Genomic DNA, 19,901 nt, shown 5'->3' with positions numbered 1-19,901 from the left:
TAAATTATGTTCCAATAAATATTTTTTAAAAATCAGACATAGTCCATTGACAGATGATTGGATATGAAACTGTGGTATGGAATACTACTCAGCCATAAAAATAATAAAATAATATCATTTGCAGCAACATGGATGGGCCTGGAGAATGTCATGCTAAGCATAAGCCAGAAAGAGAAAGAAAAATACCATTTGATATCACTTATATGTAGAATATATATATAAAAAAAAAAAAGACAAATGAACTTATTTACAAAGCAGAAACAGACTCACAGACATCGAAAACAAACTTATGGTTACCAGAGGGGAAAGAGGGTGGGAAAGGATAAACTGGGAGTTTGAAACTTGCAGATGCTAACTATTATATATAAAATAGATAAACAACAAATTTATACTGTACAGCACAGGGAACTGTATTCAGTACCTTGTAGTAGTAACTTATGGTTAAAAAGAATATGAAAAAGAATATATGTATGTTCCTATATGACTGAAGTATTGTGCCATACACCAGAAATTGACACAGTAAACTGACTATACTTCAATAAAATACATATATATATATTTTTTTTTAAAAAAAATCAGATACATTCTCAAAATAGCATAAATGGCATAATTAATTATATACTAAAAGTGATGAAAAAAGAAATAGGAAGCACTGAAAAAGGGGTAAAATTTCAAACATAAGGCAGGAATAGGAAACACGTGATATTGATAATCACTAAATAATCAGTGCATTGTCATATCAAGACACTTCTCTGTGATTTATTCAAGAATAAACTCTACACAATGATATAATTCAGTATTTCAGAACCAATATGACATTAAAGATTCCAAGATAATGATGGAAAACTGAACCCATGCAATTATCTCCAACCACCACAAAAACCAAAGCTAAATATGTTTTAAAAAGTTAAAAAGTCACAAAATTGAAGAAAAGACAAGAAGTGTAGCAACGGAGGAGCGATGGCAACAAATTATTGGAGTTACCAGCCAGTAGCAACACTGGAAGATGGAAGACAATGAAGCAATGCTTTCAAAATTCTGAGGAATAATTATTTCTAAATTAGAGTTCTATACCCAGCCAAGATAACCCTCAAGTTTGAAAATACAAAAAAAAAGTCTTGCAAAAACTTATTCTCATAAAACCCCTCCCCAGGAAGCTAATAAAGGATGTCCTTTAAAAAAAAAAAAAGAGGAAAACATGAGATTCAACTTAAGAGAAAGATCAATCGATTTCCCATGATGCCAGCTGTTCAGGAAACTAAGAGAACAACCATTCCAGATAGGAACATGAAATCCAGGATTCCAAGACAGATTTCTTGGGATTGGAGTATGGTTAGGGTTGAAACTGACAGATTATTTAATGTGTTTGACCATAGCCAAGAGGATTTTACAGTTTTTTTAAACTAGAGGTAGAAACAAAGACAATTTTTTTAAATGACGAAGTGAGGCAATTATTAACTTTAAGAAGAACAAAAGGTTGTACGAGAAAGAAATTGTAATCAGAATATACTACATAGTGGATGGGGAAGAATGTTTGTATAAATATAGTAATATAAACCTTGAATATTTAACTTGCCAAAAATTATAATTATCATAAAAAGAGGAAAGTGAAAAATAGCTGAGGCTGGGGACAATAAGACAGTTAGATTCTCATCTTGCAAGAATTAAAAAGTCAAGTAACACTATTTATAAATATTGATTTAAGCAGCTCAGAAAACACCTACAGTACCTGAATGTGGTTTCCTCTGGTAACAGAGCTCAGGCAGGGGTGGAGCAGGAGACTGCCATTTTCATCATCAGAAGTCTTGAAATAGCATTTGATATTCTTAACTTTGTAAATGTGTTTCTTTAATAAAAATTCATATTTGAGAAAATATACATAGCACTGAAAATACTGCCACGTCAAGAACATGTATAGTAAAGGGACATGTTTTATTCTTCTTGAGGTTCTCTCACAGCACTGAAACAGTGCTTTGAATATTTTAGGAGCTCAATAAGTATACATTGTTTAATAATGACCTCTCAAATGTTGGTTCAGTGCATTTGGCAATGGAGACCATGGAATATAATCTGGAACCTAATTCTGTCTTTATAAAGAGGATGTAGAGGTCACAACATGCTATTCAGTCCTTTGTCCTGATGCTGAAAAGAGAGGTTGGATGGCAACTAGAGCAAAACAGGGTTGGTGGTATTTATTATAGAATGCCTAGCAAACTGTAATGCCTAAGCCATTAAACAATACTTTTCATTACCAATCTAATTCAGAGAATTGATAATATGAACCAAGTATTTCTGGTTTTTTACCCTTTTTATGCCCTCTTGAACTTTGTATCCTGTTTCCAAAACTTTCAAAAGGATTCTCTTCTTCCTTTAAAATCAGTTGATTTAAAGTGTATTTATTAAGAAGTTATCAAAGATGACAAATACATGGGGCCCATGTCACCTCTTCCTCACCCAAGGCAGGTACTGTCATCTAAAGGACATGCTCAGGTAGTGGAAATGGCATGGCATTTTCAAGGACAAGGAAGCTGACTGCCTTAACTGGAGCAGAAGTCTATATCTTAAGTAGCAGGAGATGAAAGTGACCACCAATGCAGAAACAATGATGCTGAGACTAGGATATCTAGTTGAAGAATTTGACTGTGATTCATTGATAGTGGTAAACCTTTCTGAACTGGGAAGCAGCTTAATAAATGATACAACATACAGCAAAGAGGCTCTGAAAATCTATCCATTCACTCAATGAATAGAGGAAATGAAGCTGTGATGGAATATAGAGAGATGATTAAAGTGGAAGAGAAACAATTTGGTGAATTATTAGATGTAGAGATTAAGGAGAAGGCAGTATTATAGATAATCTGACTAATAATAAAAACTTTTTTAGCATTTACTATGGTGCCAGGGTGTTGTGCTAAGCCCTTTCCATATATTACTCCTAAATTCACTGAGGTAGACTTTCATCACCATTGTTGTCCCATTCTCTACTTGAGCCAATACACAGTAACTTGCCCAGAGTCCCACAACCAAGAAGTTTAGATCCAAGATTTAAACCCAATTCAATCCATCTATTTCCTGGAATGGAGAACTTGGGAGGGGAGACTGGATATCCAGGTGGAAGTGATAAGCAGGTAGAAGAATGGGACAGATTTTTTGTGAGAAGTTAAAGATGCTTGAAAGGATTCACTACTATTTTGATAGAAAGTATTAATTTTGAAAATGAATGGGCACAGGGACAAGAACAAAGCTCTAAGCTGATGGCTAAAAGGAGAAAAAGGGGTCACCAAAGGAGAGATGAAAGAGTTGCAGAGGTGAGGAAAGAATCCCATGTTACAGAGACAGAACCTCAAACAAAATTTTAAGGAAAGAAGCTAATCAACAATACCAAATGTTCCAGAGAGACTTAGTGGGGGTAACAACTGAGAAAAATTACAAAGGGCTGGTAGAAAAAGCACAGGAAAAAAATTATTTCAGTTGTTTGGTAGGAGTGGAAACCAGATTGCAAAGGCTTACTATGAGCACAGGTGATGAAAAATTAACACAATCAATACACATATACTATCTATTCAGGAATTTGGCAGTGAAAGGTGGTTGTGTTGATGTGGAAGTGTGATAAGGCAATGAGGTAAAGCTTTATATTCCAAGGTAAAGAATAACCTGGGCATAGTTAAAAGCAGAGAATAGGTAGATGTTTTTTCCATGAAGTCAATCTTAACTATAAAGAATATACCTCAATACACTGAGAAATCCATTAAACTTATCTGGCAAATGTAGTAGTCAGCCAACAAACATATCATTCCTTCCAGATAATCCTGGGCCTTAAGCCAAATAAAGTGCATTCTTAAGAAGATCAGTAAGAAGTGATGTGCCTCTGCCTCCCTGTTACTCATCTGGGAGAGAAATGCTTGCCAAGAGGTGCCTTTTGAACATTCAGAGGAGGTAGCTGATTCTGCCAGGGCAGGATCAAGTCCAGGAAGCTCACTCCTGGGACTGGAGCAAGGTCAGTGAGGAACTGAGTGTCGGGGGTAGGGTGGGGAATGAATCAAATGGAACACTCAAGAGGCAGACACTTCCCAGACATTTGAGTGGGTTCGTGTCATCACTTGGCAAATCTCATAGCAGAGTCAAGACCCAAGTGGCAGTCTGTCTCCACTAAATAGGCAAGCGACTGCCTTGTTGACAAACAGCCCTGCTATCAGTGCCCCTTACACCCATATAGCGGTTGAAACAAAAGGACAAAAGCTTGGAATCAGCCTGAGGAGCCAGCCAGTAGATACACAAGCTAATGTTTTCCAGATAACCGAACCTCCCACACAGCTGTGAGGTAAGAGGAGAAATACATTTGTATTTCTCCTTGATCAGTGCTAGAAGTGAAGGAATTTGGGGAAGTCAAAATCATACTCCAAAGTTCCCATTATGACACTAACAAAAGTGAGATGAGAATCTAGCATTCTCACCTTCCTTGCTAGAGATACTCCTCATCAGTTATGCTAACTCTCTTCTCTCTCTAATGAGTGGCCCCCTCAATGCAACCAATTTGGTTATTTGACATTTACTACATTTTCAATTTGAATCAGACGCTACTAATCCAGAGTTAAATCCTTAGGCAATAAGTCCTTTCTAAGCAGAGTTGGTAAAAATCCTAACCTTCTTTGAACGCCCAGAGCTAACAATTAACTTTCCATCTTTATGTCTACATCAAATCTGCCAAAAAGAAAAATAAAAAACATCTTCCCTGGAACACACAATTCAAAAGCTGAAAAGCATCTTAAGAATTAATCTCTATGCCCTATTTGGCTGGCAGATTAAAAACTGAATTTACATAAACTCAGAGCAGTCAGCCTTCCTTTGTTTGTGAGGGTAAAAAAAGGTCTTTACATGCTGAAGGGAAAGGGTTGACCATGCTGTTACAAAGTCCTGAAAAAGTGGTATGAGGTTGTATGAAATAGAGTGCTTTAAATAGGAGCCAGGGGGTAATTTTAAGACAAACTTCTTAAGGGTTGGTAAAAGGGTAAAAAAAGGTTAAGACTACTATCCACTGGCATATAGGTACTGTCTAACCCTTAGCAAGAGAGGAAGGGAAAAGAGGGTTGAAGTTCAAATGGGACATTTATCTGGAATTTATTGACCCCTGGCCCAGGCTGACAACCCCTCTGAACTTGTGGTAAGTTTTTCTACCTGCTCCCTCCACCCAGCATAATATATCCCAGGCTGACAGGCAACTATATAGCCTGATGCCACCCTCTGGGCTGACTGGATGACGTTACACCCCATTAAGTATTTTAATATCACCCCTGTATACATCCAAAACTGAACTCATCATCTCCTCTTAAAGTCATTTATGAGAACTGTGTTATACAGCAAGGAGGAGGGAGCCCGAGAATAAGACAAAATTTTTGATTATCAGAATTTAACTATTAAATAAGTATTTACCAACTACATACTACGGGCCAGCACTGTGGATATTAGGAAAGAGTTTACAGGTAAGTAAAATTCAGTATATTGAGTGTCAAATCCAAATTCAGACAAGAAGCAGAAGAGTTCCAAGGAAGAGAAGGTCAGCTCTGCTCTCAAGAGGTGTTACAGCAGGTCTATAGAGGAGATGACACTCAAGCAGGTCCTCAAGATATGATTTAGCCCCCACAATGCAGAGGGACCTTCAGAGGGAGGGCACAGCAAAGGTGCTGAGGATGGGGTGCCTGGAGATTGCAAGGTGTTCACATTGCATTGGCAGCAAGGGTGGCTGAGGGTGTAGCTGTCAGATCACGTAGTTGGGGCTGGATAAGAATTTCCAGCATTTGGCTGGATAGTCAAGTCAGGCCCTGGGCTTGAAGATCACATTTAGGTGGGGTAGAGAGAAATGCAAGATCTAAGATCTACGGAAGCATTAAAAATCCTGAACCAATAAGGCTTTAAATCCAAAATGGTAAGGAATTACTAATTCTAAAATCTTTACTTTTTGGGGGAATGTTAAACGTCAACCCAAGCAGTAACTGCAATAACATATGATTATAGAAAGTCAAAAGTTATCTGTGTAAAATGGGATCAGTCTAAATCAAAAAGCAACTTCGGGTGTAATAAAAATCAAAAGGAAAGTAGACAGGCAAAATCAACATATCTTGTAATTTATTTTTCAAGAACAACTTCTATAAATTTCCAAAAATAGTACGAGATCACTTCATAGTTACTTCCTTGTTCGTAAACACATATAAACACATCACAGTGTAGTCTGAGGTTATGGGCTCAATTTCAGATAATTCTTATAATAGTGAAAACAGTTAACCTTATTAAGGAAAAGACCTTTATATATGACATCATTTGCAAAGGATATAAATGGCCTCTATCTGTTAATAGTCTGCTTTTAAATTCTATTCCACTAATATGACTGAAGAGACTATAATTTATATAGGCTATATTCAGAGAAATAAACTTCCTCTAACATCTGTCTATCCATGAAACTGAAAGCTCTAAAAAGCCACCATTGGCCTCCAAACTGAGGTTTTTGTTACAAATAACACCAAGAATTTGGCACAGAAAGAAAGCAAGGTCAGGCTGCCTGAGCAGGGGAGGCAGAGAAAATTCCTATGGCTTTCACTAAATATCTAGAGCTTGTTTCCAAGTGCAGCTGACCACAACTGTGCTCTCTGCCACCTCAGGAGGAGCTCAAACAGCAGTTTACTCCACCTTGAATTACCCAGCCACAACCCCAGGGGCTCCCTTCTCAAGGACCAGAACACCAGCTGGGATGCTCTGGGCTGCAAGGAACAGAAGATACCTAATAGTGATGGAAACAAAAAGGGCATTTAACATTTCACCAAGCGAGCAGTCTAAAAGGAGGGGCAGTTCCACAATTGAAGCAAAAGCTCCACAATGCCACGGAGGCCCCAGGTTCTTTTTATCTTTCTGCTCCTTTTACTCAGACATGAGATTGTGTCCTCAGCCTTTTTCTCCAGTGATTACACACAAACAAAGCTGCCGCAGTTCTAGTGTATTCAGTCTTCACACAGTCACTCCAAAATGCAGAAGGAAGACAGATTTTCCACGCATCTCTTTTTATTTTGAAGGAAGACGTCTCCCAGAAGCTCCCTGTTGAATGACCTTCAGGTCCCTTAACACTGGATTTGGGTATGCTCAAGTCCTAGCTACAGGGGAGGAAAGCAATATTGGTCATTTTCTTGTCTTTCATTCTTGCCTGTCAAAGCCTGACAGCAAGATAGATGCGGTGGCTGAGCAGGCAGCAGGAGCAGCTGCAGGGTGCAATTGGGTGGACAACCAACAGTGTCACTGGCAGAAAGTTAACTGCTTTTAATGGCAGCTCTGTTTAAATATAAACTTTAAAGTATGCTCCTTTGTACTTACAATTAACATCTCTTACCAGCATGCATTGCTATGTATGCACACTTAGGTAATAAATGAGAGAGGCATGGCCACCTTCCAGATGATGATGATGATGATGATGATGACTATAAATGCACAAAATTCTGACTGGCATTTGGAAAGTATTATGCTTAGTGAAATAAGTCAGACAGAGAAAGACAAATACTATATGATACCACTTTTATGTGTAATCTAAAAAATAAAACAAACTAGTGAATATAGCAAAAAGAAACAGACTCACAGATATAGAGAATAAACTAGTATTTACCAGTGGGGAGAGCAAAGGGGGGGAGGGGCAAGGTAGGGATAGGGTATTAAGAGGTACAAACTACTGCATATAAAATAAATAAGCTATAAGGATACAGTGTACAGCACAGGGAATATAGGCAATATTTTATAATAAACATAAATGCAATATAGCCTTTAAAAATTATGAATCACTACGTTGTACACCTGAAATATATATAATATTATACATCAACTATACCTCAATAAAAAATGGAAAGTACATTTCTAACTAATGGTCAATAAAACTGGGAATTTCTGAATGATTGTTGTTGTTGTTGTTTTGGGGGGGGTTCTTAGATATCAATTAATTCCTTCAGGATCTTATTCAGAAATTTAAACCCTATGACTTAATGTCCCCACCTGTAAAAATGGGTAACATTTGAAGATGAAAATATATATATATATATACTTAATGAATTCTTTTCTGATAATTATATCTGAACTTGGATAAAGAAGAATTGATTATGTCAATTATCAGGCAGAGTTTAGCTGCGGGTTGCCTTGGGAGGGCCCCAGCTGGTCTTGGGAGAAAGGGTATAATAATCATCACACAATTTCACTGGGCTCTGTAAATATTTGTTGGATTTCCCAAAGCTACAGTACTGCCTATTAACAGCTCCACTGCACAAAAAGTTAATCAACATTTTCAACAGGAAGATTGTCCTGGCATCCATAACCCACTTTTTAAGATGAAAGACAGGCTCAGAAGAAAAGACAATTCATTAACTTGTTTTATGAATTTTGAAGCTACTGTGAATTATTTTATTTAATTGATAAACAGACCTACACAATTTAATGGCCACTAGGACATGTGACTTGACAATCCAAAGAGCTTCCTCTGCATCCCCAACATTCCCCCTTATCCCACCCCACTCACCAGTATTACTCCCTCTTCACAGGTATTTAAAATTATCAGTAAACTCTTTCTCATATGCACAGAGGTGGTAGAGATAAACTACAAACTACAGAAAATGGTTAAAAATGCAAATTTGTAACCTGGGAAAATCATGAATACCTATAGTTTTCTGTTATCATAGTAGCCAAAAAAAAAAAAAAAAAAAAAAAGCCTCTGAGTGAGTAAGTCTGGGTTGGGGTGGGAAAGAGGGGGAGTGAGGTAAGGGAAAGCAGTAGAAAGATGGGGCCTTGGTTCTTCAAGTGAGGAGCTGGGACAAAGAACATGAGCACTGGTTTGAGAGCTTGTTAGAGATGTAGAATCTTGGGCTCCATCCCAGACTCTCAGAATCAGGACTTGCATTTTAACAAGACCCTCCGGCAATCCCTGTACATGTTTAAAACTGAGAAGCACTGCTCTAGGGCATGAAGCAGTATCTCCAAAGAAGTAGAGTGCAGGCTCTTTGAGCCCAGCAGGAGGGGAAAGAGGGATGAGGGGTAAATGCTGAAAGTGAGGGAGAGGTTAGGTGAATGGAACGGCCAACCTCCAGTGAGGGAAGAGGGTGGGAAGAGGGTAACAATGACAATCATGGCGATGCTAGCTTTAATTAGACACTGACAACGGCAGGTACTATGGTAGTGATTTTCATGCATTGTTTCTGATCTCCATAATAACTTTTTGCAGATAGGATAAGGAAGCTCAGGGAGGTTAGGTGACTTGCCTAGGTGTCTAAAACCAGCAATTGATGATCTCTGGATATACTCCTGGGCTATGGAATTAGAGACCCAAGTTAAAATCCTCTGTCTCTTTCTTACTAGAGGTATAAAATTTTAATCAAGTGAGTTCCCTCTCTATGTTTCTGTTTCCTCCTCTGGAAAATAGGGATAAGATTTATTTAGTTTCTAGGATATTGTGAAGTTGAAATGTGTTTATATATATATATATATATATATAACCAGAGGTTCTTATCTTTGCATAGTATGTAATACATGTTAAATAGTAGTAGGATATGGCGTTATTACTATTTCCAATAAGGCAGAGGTCTCCAAAAACAAAGTAAGTTCTTCACAATTTTCCCCATACTGGCCCTGCTTCAGCAAGGTTATTTGGAACAGTGTAGATGCAGAAGTGCAAAAATGTGTATGATAGGTCCTGACTCTCTTTCAGCACTCACTCCTGTAAGGGATCGTCAATCACTAACAGAACCAATCAACTTAATCATTCTTGAAACAAAAAGCAGCCACCAATACGCAAACACAAAAAAATAAAATGCAAAGCCCACTAACAGTCCCTGCCTTGAGGAAGTGTTTACAGCAATGTGATAAAGGCAAGTTTTGCATGTGTGAAATGCAGAAGAGGAAACGCCACGCACTCTAGTGAATTCAGGGAAGACTTCATAGGTTGCTGCTCACTCCTCCATGACTTCTATGATGATTTATTTCTCATGTTAAAGTGTAATTTTAAAAAGTTTAGACAACACTCCAACTACGTAATGAATATATGTCAAAGATTGTGTTTAACGCATTGATCAATGGAGGAACCAGTGAGATATTAAACCTGGTTCAAATAAGACCTGAAGGACTAAGTGCTTTAGGCAATTTAATACATGAATATTAGGATAAGATTTTCTGGTTAAAAACAAAACTGGTTAATGTCTTACAGGTTAATAAACTGTAACCTTTGGAATTATCTTTTGTCATTGGATGAAAATTGTTTATATCTCTACCACACTTCCATGAGTGGTAGAAGGAAGAATTTCCTGTTTTCCCACCCTTACCACTTTCTAAAGAGCAGAAAGGAAAGAGTTAATTTTAATTATTCCATATACTTTGGACTTTCCTTTAACAGTGTTTTTAAAAACCAAATGAAATATGAGTTTAGAGATGTTGAGAATTATCTGGAGTCATATTTCTGAGTAGATGCATTGGTTCTTAGGATGCTTATAACATTTGCTGAAGGAGGAAACAAACTACTTCAGAAGCAACTAGGTGTGATGGTGGAAAGGAGCCTGGTCTGGGAGCAAGAAGAAACCTGGATCAACTCAAGCTATGCCACTAGATGGTGGGGTGACTGTCTGAAGGTCATTTCCCCTCTCTGAACCTCAACTTCATCATCCAAAAATAAGGAGGGTGACTAGATGGCCTCTGAGGGAGCAGGTCTCAAGCTTCAGCAAGCACCTGTGTCACTGGGGAAAGTCTGGTAAAAATAAATAAATAAAAATGCAGATTCCAAGACCCCAAACCCAGAGATTCTGAATCAAAATCCAAAACCTGCTCAAATGAGTTCCAGGTTTCTGCTGTTGGTGGTGTGGTTCTATTTTACAGCATTCCAGGTGATCTCAGTGCAAGCGCGGACCAAAGCTTGAGAGACTCTGCTTGGAAGTCTCTGCCAGCTTTAACCATCCACCACTGGGTATCCCATGTGGCCCTGTGCTCAGGGCCCAGAAGCCTCGGTTCAGCTGCCTGCTAGTTCTCTTGTCATGGGTATCCATGGGGATTTCATTTGTTACTATTTCCTTTGTTACCTCTTTCCTTTCAGGAAAGGATTAACAAACCGGCATTAGTACAGCATTTAATAGCTCCTGAAAATAATGTACTGTTATTTCAGAGGACCTTTCTGAAAGGCTTTCAGGTTGTATATTGTTGAGCTCCAATTTATTGTTTTACTTACATAAGACTTCTGAGTGGTAAATTGGTATATACATTATTACAATGTACCATTTTCTCAGCTAGTATTATGGAAGGAATTTTTTTTGAAATCTAATGCAGCTGAGCATTTACAATTTTCTAAGAGCTAAAATTATAAACTGTCTTGAGTGGGTTTGCCTTTCATCTTTGCTTATATTTTTAAATTGATTCTTCTAATACAGCCATTCAGGTCATTTAACCGTACAGGAGCAAGCAACATAAAAACATTAGTCTTAGACCCTGGTAAGCTTATATTTGCTGCCTATAGTAAAACAAGTTTATTCATGTCATTCTTTGTTTCTGTAAAAAGCTAACCATGACTTTCAAGGGACTTACACAAGTAGAAACAAGATTTAAATTGCCCAAGAGATCAAGGAAACTTGGATATTGTACCTTATATACACTAAGAACAGTTTTTATGATCAAAGGAGGAGAAAATTAATATCCCACTCTGTTGGAGTATTTGTCAACACACACACACACACACACACACTCTACAATCACGCACATTAAAAAAAATCAGAACTCTAATTAGTGGAAAAAATAAGCTAATGATGAAAACTCAATTGATGTTTAAAATTTACAAAAGCTTATTATTTTTCAAAGTGGAATTTGGGCTTTCTTTTACAATCTAACACTTCCCGTTATGGCTAAAACAAGAGTCCTTGGAAAACCAAAATAAAACAAATAAATTAGCCCTTCATCTCCTAGGGGAGACACAATCTCCCTAGTGTTAGGTGGACAGGAGATAGATCTGTTAAGATGTGAGTCATCTGCCCACCTTCCATTCACCCCATGGCAGATGATTTCAACCAAACCCATGACTACTTTGAGGAAATGTCCCCATCCGCCACAACTCAGGGACAACTCTCTACTGTCACATAGTTCCAATGAACAGTGAACAAGATAAATTGCTTCAAGCAGAGCCCTCATCTCACCTAGAAGGCCTCTGTTTCAAATCTTTTCTTCTCTATGACACCAATCTTCCATTTATCTAGAATTCTCTTTCTCATCTGCCTCACGCTGACATCCTTTTATACCTGTGCATGCACAGGATCTGTGAGTAAAGGAAGAAAAGCTTTGCTACTCATCGTCCCTTGTTCTCTTCATTGGAAAACATTCTCTTAAGTCAATTGAGAGAATTGTTCTTTGGTGGAAGGGCATTTACCAATTTATCTAAGAGCTGCCTTATAGTCTTTTAAAGTAAACTTTGTGTCAAAACAATAAATACCAAAAAGTGAACAAACCCTAAGTACACAGAGGAAAAATGCACCCAAAGAAATAGAACATCACCACTGCCCTGAAAGTATCCCTTGTGTCCGCTTTTAGTCACAAACTTGGAGAGAAAACCACTCTCATTACTTCCAATACCATATATTAATTTTACTCATTTCTGAAATTTATATAAATGAATTTTTGCACTGTGTACTTTGCTCTGATTGCCTTCTTTAGCTCAATATGTCTGTGGGATTCATTCATGTTTGTGTGGCAGTAGTTTGTTCATTTTCACTGCTATACCTCACATCTTTTTACAAACACCACAGTGTATTTATCTAGTCTATTCTTAAACAACGTTTGGTTTATTTCTAGTTTGGAGCTATTATGAATTGTTTGCTGTGAACAATCTTGTACATATGTTTTGGTGAACATGTACGTGCACTTCTGCTACATAAATACCCAGGACTGGAATAGTTGGACCAACTTTAGTAGATGTTGCCAAAGGACTTTCCAAGATATTCAAACCAATTTACACTCCCACCACCAATTACTTCAAAACCTCATTTCAGTATATAGTATATATCATTATGGTTTTAATTTGCATTTCCCTGAAGTTCAGGGAAGTTGATCACATTGCTATGTACTTATGGAAATTCATATATCAACTTTTATGAAACACCTATACAATTCTTTTGTCCATTTTTTTTAGGCTGCTTGCATTTTTCTTAAAAAACACCTACATTCTTGTAATAAACCCTACTTGGCTTTATGGAATTTTCCAGGTTGTATATTACTAAACTTTATCTGCTGTTTTGTTTAGGATTTTTGCTTCTAAATTCATGGAAGTAATTGGCTTATAATTTCTATTATTGTGAACTTTTCAGGTTTTAATAGCAAAATGTTTTAGTAGCCTCATGAAACAAGTTGGAAAATGCTCTCTTTTTTTCTGTATTTGGAAGAGTTTATAAAAGAGTGGTATTATTTCTTCCCTAAGTATTTAAAATAATTCATCAGTGAAGTGATGCAGGGCTAGAGTTTTCTTTGTGGAAAGACTTTCAATAATGGCTTTGATTTCTTTAATAAAATAAAAAGGTCCTTAGTAACAGATTTAATCGTTAAGACTTTTGAGGAATTTATTGATTTCCTGTAAATTATCAAACTTATGGCATAAAGTTGTTTACACCATCCTAGTTTTATTTCTTTAATATCTCCATGATCCTTAATGACGCCCCCCTTTCATTCCTAATTTTGATCATTTGTATCTTCTTGTTTTCATGAACAGTCTTGCTAGGGTTTAACAATTTAATCAGCCTTTTCAAAGAACTAATTTTTAGCTTCCTAGAATTGTTTTCTATTATAAGTTTGTTTTCTATTCCATTGATCACTTGTTTTATCTTTCTTCTATTTTATTTGATGGCTGTTCTTTTTTCAGTTTCTTAAAATGAATGTATAGATCATTCTTTGTCTGTCTTCTTTCCTAATATGGGACTGTAAATACTTTAAGTGTATCATAAAAGTTTTGATAAATTGTCTTATTCAGTACACAATATTTTCTAATTTTTATGTGTGACAACTTAGAAGTATATTGTTTAACTCTCAAAAAGTTGGGAATTTTCTAGTAAATTGATTTCTAGATTAATTCCACCATGGTCAGAGAACATAATCTGGATGATTGAATCTTTAAAATCTATTGAGGCTTGTTTAATGATGTGGCAAATGAATAATTTTGGCAAATGTTCCATTTGCACTTAGGAAAAAAAGAGTGTTCTGACATTGTTTGGTGCATTGCTCTATAAATACAAATTAGCTCAAGTTGGTTAATTTTATTATTCAGAATTTCTATAACCTTACTGATTATTTTGTCTGTCCAATCACCTATTAAGAAAGGTGAGTTGTGGATTTGTGTTTCTTTTACTTATATCAATTTTTGCCTTATACATTTTACAACTATGTTACTAGGTGGCTACAGATTTAGAATCGTGATAGCTTCTGGTGCATTTACCCCTTTTTCATTATGAATTATCTCTTTCAATCTGTTTTAACACTGTATACATTAAAAACTAGTTTGTCTAAAACTTGTAACTTTCTTTTGGCTAGTGTTGGTATATCTTTTTATATCCTTTTAATTTTAATCTTTTAAGGCATGTGTTTTAAAATTAATATTTTAAAAAATACTGTTGAGTTTTGTTTTTTACCATCAGAAATTCTTAAGTTTTTTTGCGGTAGTATTTAACCTTTTTTAAATTTAGTGTAATTATGATACATTGGGGTTTATAGTTACCATATTTCTGTTTGTTTTCTATTTGCCCTACCTGTTTTATTCTCCTTTTTCTCTCCTTTCCTGTCTTCTTTTTAATTAATCAAGTCTATTTGTTGTTATTTCATTTTTCTCTATATTACAATATATTTATATTGTCTATGTTACTCTCTTTTAATAGCCTTTCAGTAGTTACCCTAGAGATTATAACATGCATCACTGACTTAGTACAATCAGAAGGATCAAATTATTTATTTTACCACTTCCATTTACAACACTAGAACTTACAATACTTTGTCTATACAGCCCAGCCCCTCTCACCTTTTGCATTTTTATCATGCATTTTATTTTTATATATATTATAAACCTAGTAGTTATTAGTATTAATGGCTTTTACAGTCAAGATTTATTTATTTTTATTCATATATTTACTTTTCTGTATTCTTCATTCCTTCTTGCATTTCTGTTTTTCCATATGGAATGATTTTAAGTTAAAATTTCATTCATAAAAACTCCCTTAAACTTTTTAGTGGATATCTACAAAAATATTCTCTTCATTGAGTTGTCCAAAAAAATATTTATTTAAGCTTATTTTTGAAGAATATCTTTGTTGAGCATAGAATCCTTAGTTGCAGATATATATTTTTCATGACTTTAAAAATGTCATTCTGTTGTCTTCTGGCCTCCATCATTTCTATGAAAATTCAAGTATAATTCTTTTTGTCATTTCTTTGAAGATAATGAACCTATTTTTGGTGCTTTAAACATTTTTCTTATCATCTTTGGTTTTCATTATCTGTGATGTACCTGGGTTTATTTTTCTTTTATTCATCCTGTTTGGATTTTAGGTACTTCTTAAATCTATATGTTTATAAGTTTAGGAGAATTTTTGACCAATGTATCTTGAAATATTGCTTATGCTCTTACCTTTCTTTATATATTCAATTGACATACATGATAGAACTTTGTTACTATTTTGCATGTGTCTATAATTTTCTTCCCTATATTTTCCATCCTTATTTCTCTCTATGCTGCAGTTTAGATACATGTCTGTTGATATATCTTCCAGTCAACATGGAATCATGTCTTCTGTTGAATCTATTCTGCTGTGAAACCCATCTATTGAGTTAATTGTTTTTCAGTTCCAGAATTTCCACTTAAGTCTTTCTTATAGAGTCCAACTCTTTGATAAAAATTTTCATCATTTTCTATTTTTCTCTACCTATTCTCTTGTTCTTTAATATCCTAATGATACTTAAGATCCTTGTGTGCTAACACCCATACTGCATCACCTGTGGATCTCTTTCTGTTACCTGGTCATATGATTTTGTTTCAGCACATATTCAGTAATTTTTTATGGAATGCTAGAAAAATAAATAAATATATGAGGAATACACACACACACACACACACACACATACATGCATACACACACATTAAGAGAGAGAAGGAGAGACTCCATATAATGTTAACTTTGCTAAGAGAGAGTTTGACTTTCCTCTGCTAGGCAGATGGAATGGAACTCATCAACCTAATCCAATCAGGAAGTGAACTGAGGCTGCAGTTTTGGTAGAGTCCGTCTCTCTGGTTTACTTCAGTTCCTAAGACATAGTCCTCTTCTTGATGGGTCCTGAATTCTAATTCTTATGTCTCAGCATGGCAAGACTGCTGAGAACTTTTCTGTGCTTTTGCAGGCTTTCTGGTCAGCTTCTTAGCTTTCTGAGCTACAAGTTTATATTTTCAACAAATATATTGAGGAGAAAACTGGCCTTATGTCAATCTCAGTTTTCCACCCCATTCTTTTCTTAGTTACTCCTCCCCTCCTGAAAAAAATCTCTCCTGGTTTTTCTGTCCCCCAGCAGCAGCCCTCCCTATGGAAGGCAAATTCCTGATTCTCAGTCTTGTCTCCACGCCTAGAATAAGCAAGTGCCCCCAGGGGGAAAAAGGCAGACTATTGGTTGAAATCTCTGAGGTTTCCCCCATTTTTGGAAAATTTCCTCCCTCCTCATTCCTGACTGTTTCAAGGTTCTCCTATGCCTTGAAACTAATTGTTTTACTTTGTTTTCTTTTATCTAGTTTTTCTAGTTGTTTCCAGCTGGAGAGTGGTTTTCTACAAACTACTTCATCATAAACAGAATCCAAAATCCCTATTGTTTTTAAAATTGATTCTATGGAACTTTTGCTTGGAACAGAAGTGGAGTTACTAGAAGATACATCCTCTGGGAGTTCCCTGGGTGATGTTTTACTTATGTATCTAAGAGTAATACATACTTATTGAAGAGTCATGATTACACAACTATTCAATAACCTGTTGAATAAACATAGACCAGCCTCTCAACTTTCCCCACTTAATAAATGAGGACATTAACTGCTCTTCTAATTTGATGGAGTTGCCATGAGAAAAAGTATTTTTTAAGTGTTTTGGAAAGGTAAACATAATGCACATTAGGAATACAGTTAGGAGTCAGTTCTACATGATCAAATATTTGTTTTTGCTCTAGCTGTTTTAGATGAATGTCTTTCTGCCCCAGCTAAACTGTTGACATTTCAAGGATAAGACCTATGACCTCTACTTCCATTTTATTTCCTGCAGGTTCTAGCTTAGTGTGATTCACAAAATAAGCATTGTTTACATGTGTTACTGAAAAAAATGCCACTTTACCCTGTGTCTGTCCACGTTAAAGTATTCTGAAGTGCAGGTGACAAGTTTCATTTTGATTTTTATCAATCTATGTTGGTAAAATCTCAGCTTAGAGATTTTAATGTTCTGTGCTGACTAATTTAGGGAGCAAGTTTTGATAATTAGCTTTTCCTATTGCATCCTTTCAGTTAATAAAATCTTAGGATAAGGAACTTCCAGTTGTGTAGGAGAGCAGATGACTTCACTTGCTGATAATCATTAGACCAAAACATTTTTTGTGGTCATTACTAGTATACGGTAGAAATGGATCACCTCTTACAAAGATGAGGCACTTACAGTGAAATGCTTCTATCTACTCATCCATTTCCCACTCCACTGACCCTTCCTTTCATCTAGAAGCAAAGGGAATCAGTTGCTTATTTCAAAATAGTATTGAAAATCATTTAGGCATAATTAAAGTTTGCAATATCCTGTAATAAGTATTATCTTCTAATATTTTCTGCCAAGAATTGAATTTGCTAGGCATGACACATTTATTGCTGTCAGTAGATGTACCAAAATGTACCAACACCAGGGAATTAATAAATACCACAGCCCTCCTATGGAGCAAGTTGCATAAATATTTAATAGGAAATACATGATGAATTTCTTGCATGATTATGCAGAAAAACATTTGGGAATGGTTGCAGCTGTTACATGAGCTAAGCTCTGTCTCTTTTCCCCCCATCTCTTTCAATCTCTATCAATCTCAATATTGTACTTTAACTTCAGCAGGAAGCATCTCCAATGATAAGTACTGCAGACACCCGTCAACGTTTTAGGAAATGTGTGACTCTTTACATATGCTACGTGTGTGTACCTTACAACTTTCAGTGGTGCATTTGAGGGAACAACTGGAAGATTTTTGGAGAATAAAAGGGCCACCAGGGAAACCTGAATCAAAAGAGAAGGATAAAGAAGCTAAAAGAGTAACAGCTGCCACTCTTATGGGTGTATAAAATTTTCTCTGACAACACTTTATATCTGTATCTAAGCCCTGTGAAAATATATTCCAATCTAAATTTAGGTGGGTTTTTTTGTTTGTTTTGGCAGATACCTGATTGTTTTAGTATTACAAAGACTTCTTTTCTCTTTTCATGTGTATTAGAAATCCTTTAACTCTCCGCAAAATACATACTTTTTCAGCAGGTAAAATATTCCTTTAACATTTTTGAGATTTCTGGCATATTCATAAGATTGAAAGTTCATAACACAAAAGGACTTTTTTAATTCGAGTTATAAATAGGAGCTAGTTCATCAGAATTGTGCGAGCAGTAAGGTCAGATCAACATGTATTGAAAGCCAGTTGTTTTGGGTCCTCTAGAGCCTTAAAGGGCATCTCTCTGAAACAAAAGCCACCCTTTGGTTCTTTTCAAACATCTCAATTCATAGTAGATCTTCAGCATCATGTTCCCAGGAAATGAGGACTCCAGAAAAACCTTAAAATTTGAAATCATCACAGATGGAACATAATATTATCAAATAACTGCAGAAGCTCAAATATGCTATTTTTTTTACGAAGGCCTGTGACCTTCTAATCAATTGCAGGTGACACAATGTCTCTGTCCCTTAAAGCAATTTAGTGCTTACTAGATGCCATTAAAGAGTTGGCACCCCATAAATTATCAAGTGATAATTATATTTTGGGCTTCAAAACAAGTAGAAAATCCTCCTTAACAACATATTTGTTCCCCAAGTGTGGTAGTGAGATGAGTTGCACCTCTTAAAATGGTGACTTTATTTACTGCCTTCACATTTTGGAATCCATTTTTGGTAAGAGCTCTTGGTCAGCCTAGACAGAGACTCTGCAATCACAAAGAAAAATGTATCTTCACTGAAATAAATGTTTCTGTCTAGAGAAAATTTAGAAAAAGACAGGATATAGTTAAAATCCCAAAGTCAGGATGTGCACCCAGGTTAAAAAAAATATATATGGACATTATTAGAGAGCAACATTCTTTTCCAAAAGTTAAAATGTCACCATAAAGCAAGATAGTTTATGTCCCGGCTTCCCTGAGAGTTTCTCACTGGAATCCAAATCTCTAATATGTGAGTATTCTTTGACAAGCCCACCAGAAAAAGCCATACGATATCTCTCCCACTATTAGGGAAGTTCAACGCTGTACTCCAAAGCTCTTACAAACACAGAATATCCAGAATGGCCTTGAGCCATACAAAGCATGTTCCCATGTCAGTGACTGAATGTCCATCCTTACCCATCTTGGAACTTTATCATTATAGTCCCTTGGGGATATAACTTCAGGTGAACAGGCTCACATCACCACCTCCTTCCGTTTTGCCAAAGTCTAGAATCACAACTAGTTCCTCTGGGAAAAAAAATTAGAAAAGAAAACTCCTCATATGCTAGAATCAATCTGAATGTTCCACTTATGGAAGTCCATCTTTGGCACTTTTAGAATATTTATATGCAGGCAAAAACATGTAAATTCAAGAAGAAAGCAAAAGGGCTTTTGCTGTTTTACAAAGAGATGACTGAAATACATT

This window comes from Camelus bactrianus, chromosome 5 (assembly GCF_048773025.1).
Source record: "Camelus bactrianus isolate YW-2024 breed Bactrian camel chromosome 5, ASM4877302v1, whole genome shotgun sequence".
In the NCBI taxonomy this organism is placed as follows: domain Eukaryota; kingdom Metazoa; phylum Chordata; class Mammalia; order Artiodactyla; family Camelidae; genus Camelus; species Camelus bactrianus.
The sequence above is the reverse complement of the archived record's forward strand: the minus strand, read 5'-3'. Positions refer to the sequence as shown.